A 4,644-nucleotide genomic window follows, 5' to 3' on the forward strand; every position below is an offset into this window, starting at 1 on the left:
CATCTTCTGCCGGATCAAACAACGATCGGCATTATCTTCTTGTAAGCTTCCAAGTTCCAACCGGAGCCTCTCAATATCACGCAGGACATGCCCAAAAAAATTTCTGCTCCATTGCCGAAGATTTTTCATCAGCTCTTTCAACGAATTTGAAACCGATCCCAAGTTTCCAGCCGGTCGGTTCCTCTCCCATGCACGTCCAATAATGTCTTGCAGGTTGGGATTCCTTTCCCACATAATTTCATATCGTGTCGCCCCTCGTCGCCTATGATTTGCATCAGATGGGACCATCTCGAGGACGATCGGACAATGGTCTGAGCACGAAGACGCAAGGTGGACCACTCTCAACGCCGGGAAAAGGTCACGCCACTGCTCATCCGCACATACACGGTCCAACCGCACTCGCACATTGTTGTTTCCAACTTACCCATTATCATATGTGAATGGCATCCCCGAGAAGCCAAGATCCACCAATTCACAAAGCATCAGGCAGTCCCTAAACGCGGTCATCTGAGTTTCTGATCTCATAACTCTTGACATATGTTCGTGTTGCCAAAGAGCTTCGTTGAAGTCCCCACATACCAGCCATGGGTCTTGCCACACCGCTCTCAACCGAGTTAGATGATCCCACATGAGGTGCATGTTCTCAACCCTTGGCTCACCGTAAATAAAAGTCATACGCCATTTTTTATCACAGCTTTTATCCTCCACCGAGACATCAATATACCATTGACATGAATCCAAAATTGTAACCAGCAAGGATTCGTCCCAGTAGAGCGCAAGACCACCACTCAATGCCCGAGCTATTCACACCACAGAATCCTTTGAAACCTAGTCTCCATCTCAATTTTTCCATCTTATCAGCTGCTTGCCTTGTTTCACAAAGAAAGACAAGCTTGGGGATGTTGGTTTTCGAGAGGGCCAATACCTCACGAACTGTCCAGCGGTTCCCTGCTCCCCGGCAGTTCCAAATTAGGGAATTCATTGTTCCCGGCGCGGCTCCTGACGGGAGCCCGCCGCATATCATCAACAGAGTTAATACCATTCTTCACTCTTTTACTTCCCGAACTAGAGGTTGGCGAAGACGTATGAATATCCTCATCATTCTCTGGCGTTATTGCAAGAATATGCTCAATTGGCTCACCATGTACAGCCACAAAATCATCAGTTGGAAGAAGACGCTTCCTCACACTTTTGTCCACTTCCATGCTTGTGTTTCCAGCAGCGTTAATCACCTGCACAGTCAGCACCTTTCCAGAAGAGGGGTCCTTCAGTGGACTAGACGCAGAATTCTCAAGATCCACATCACCTTTTTCAACAGTACTAGGATTAGCACCACGACCACCTCCTTTTAATTCAGTTCTGTTCATATTTGGTGAATGTAAGCTTTCTGACTGAATAATACTGATAGACATTCTTCTGCCTTAAATTTGTTCAGTTATTTTTTGTAAAGCTTAATAACGTAATCTTTGACTTTGGTTTATTGGCACATGCTCTCCTCGTTAGCCATGGAACCACGAACTACTGTCTCGTCAGCATCGAGCCCTCTTATTTGTGTCACCCCGTACGTAGCATGTTGTTCACGTCTTCTATGTTTTGGCAGCTCACATTTGTTCACAAGAAGGTTGCGGACAACAGATGGCCTTTCATGAAGGGAAATGTTTGCGCGCGGTGCGCCGGCGGAACGCTCGGGCCGGTCGCTTCGCCACGCTGGCCACCAGGAAGCCAACACGTGTATCTTATCCTCTTCCCAACGCTGCATCTACTCCTTCCTCGTGACTGTCCAGGCAGTAAACTCCATGAATCCAGGCGGGCCTGCAGCTCCTGCCTCCGGTGTTGTTCGTGCGCCCCGAGGGGCAACGCTGCCATTCCATGGCCGCGCTCGTCGCCATGGCTGAGCTCTTCGTCATGGCCGCGTCGTCGTCCCATGACTGTGCACAAGAGAAGCTCCATCCGGCAGCGCATAATGCTACAACCGGTGGCCAAGATAGCTTCAACCGGCAACATCAAAAGTTTCGAAAGGCAGATGACAATGTTGGTTGCTGGCGCACTACCGCAACATAAGCTGCAACCGGTGGCCTGGAAAGCTACAACCGGCATCAGGAAAGCTTCAACTGAAAATACGGAGAAGCTGGTCGCCGGGCCACCGAAGCACAAAAAAGTTGCATCCACTGGATTGGGAAGCTTCAATTGCTGAATTGAAAAGCTTCATCCCACATTATGAAAAGCTTCAACCTGCTTCATAGAAAGCCTCAACCCGCGAGTACACAAACAAAAAGCTACAACCGTTGACATGAAAAGCTTCAACCCTAATTTTGAAAAGCTTCAACCATTTAATGGCGTTGACTGACTGGTGAAGTTTTTGCTACAACCCTAATTTTTGCTACAACTGTGGTAGATTTTTGCTACTACCCTGAAGGTTTTTGCTACATCCATGTAAGGCAGAGTTGCGACCTCGCGAAGACGGCGACGGTGTTTGATTTTTGCTGCATCTGTATTTTATTTTTGCTACTACCGGTGAAGTTTTTTGCTACATCCATTCAATGGCGTTGACTGACTAGTGGTCGTCGCTGACGCAATTCCGTGCAGCGAGCGGCGAGGGGCGGCGATGGAGCTACAACCGGAGGAGAGCTATAATCGTCGCCGGTGGAGCTGCAACCGCAGGCGCAACTGTTGCATGGATTGAGGTAGTTTTTTACTACATCCATATTCAACGGCGAGAACGGACGGCGAGGGTGGGGACTGACCACGAGGACGGACGACGAGGGTGGGGACCGACCACAAGGACGGCCGGCGACGAGGACGGCCATCGGAGGGGACTGCAGGCGCGGCGACGAGGATCCTGAACGGGATTTGCAGATCCAGCCCGAGGAAGAAGAATACGTGAGCGAATCTTTTTTTTTGCCCAGATCCATTGGCCAAGCAGCTCACATCAAACGGCTGGGGCGGGACCGGCCGAAACGCCAGCGCCTAGCATTGCCCTTTCATTAAGTATACCTGACAAGGCTATCAACCCGTAGAAGCTTGGAGCAACTCCACCTCAAACTCACTTTTACATCTTACCATGCATATCTTTGTGCATGTGAAAATATATACATTTAATATAGCCGCTAGCCAACATTTTTTGAGATCTCCTCGGTGCCTCTCGCGGGGAGCATTGGCTCAAGAGAATGTTACTACTATTTTTAGTGTACATATCATATGTGGGAAGGTGAGCATGATAAGTTAAATGTTTATCCAATGACTCAAAAGACGGCTAATATTTCAAGAAAAATACTAAAAGTTGCAAATAAATAATCACTCATTTAGGAGGCAATTGCTTTTGGCTCCCTCTAAAATGGTTACTGTTTCTAGTTCGTGTGATCTAGCATGCCATTTCTTCGTAAAAAGGAAAAAAGGGCAGCCCGGTGCATATAGCTCCCGCTTGCGCAGGGTCCGGTGAAGGGTCTGACCACTTTGGGTATATGATATGCAGCCTTTCCCTACATTTCTGTAAAAAGATTATTTTCAGGACTTGAACCTGTGACCTCATGGTCACAAGGCAGCAGCTTTGCCACCGCGCCAAAATATATAGAAAAAAAATCCACTTACATGGTTTTAAATGAGCTTGTCATGAGAACCATAACTCGGTTCTTTTCGGATGTTCCTCCCTTTTGCTAACCTAGGTGAGCGACTGCAGTGGCTGATCTATCCCCGGCGAGTCCAAGAGCCCCTCCCCTTCAGTTTATTACTTCAACGATTGGAGGGGACGGGGACCCCAGGGCTTCAATCCGAAGGTGGTAGGGTTAGGAATAAATTTATATGTGTCTCTGTTCGGCGGTGGTGATAGTGTCACTATTGGCGTGGAATATGGTCTCCCCACCTTTTCCTTGTTGTGGTTACGCTTCTTCCCATCGGTGGGAGGCATGTGGAAGATGGTGTGTCCCTAGATCTGGCTCTTTGGGCCTGACGTTTTCTTCTGCATTTTCTTTTGGTTGCGCTATTCTGTAGAGCGGACAATGTGGTTATATGTCATGATTCTCGGACTCCAGTTTCGACCGTCGATAGTTGGCCAACCTTGTTGATGTGGAGCATCCCCCAACATCAACATGTCAAGTGCCCCATTGTCAAGAGACACGCGCATCTCCCACGTCATACATATAAAGTTGAATCTGCCCCTTTACACATATGTACTTGGCTCTCTCAAGGATGGCATACTACTTGACCTTCCTACCACTTGCACCTATAGGTTTGAGCCGAAATAAAGACGAGCATGCAAAGGAGGAGGTCACCATATGCGAGTGACGAAGCGGCTCACGGCCAAGGGGTGCCCTAGCTGCCACCGCTAGAGCCCCCATCCCCTTCTGCCCCCTCCCTTTCTGCCGCCCGTGGGCACGACTGGGCAAAGCCCGGGCGGCGCCGATGCCGGTGGGGGTCTGGATGTCCCCTCGAGCGGCGGCCTTGGAGTGGGCTGCGACAACCAATCTGGGGAGCAGCGCTGGATGGCGGTCGTCGCTACATGGAAGTGTGACGGCGCTCTGGGGTGGCGGTGAGCCATGGCCGCGGGACCGGCGACATGGTGCGTGCGGGGTGGACAGGGACGATGTCTGTGTCTTTAACGGTGGCGCTCCGATCTATCCGTCACGGGGTGCGAGTCCGGAGTGTCTT

This window comes from Triticum dicoccoides, chromosome 5A (genome assembly GCF_002162155.2).
Source record: "Triticum dicoccoides isolate Atlit2015 ecotype Zavitan chromosome 5A, WEW_v2.0, whole genome shotgun sequence".
Classification (NCBI taxonomy): domain Eukaryota; kingdom Viridiplantae; phylum Streptophyta; class Magnoliopsida; order Poales; family Poaceae; genus Triticum; species Triticum dicoccoides.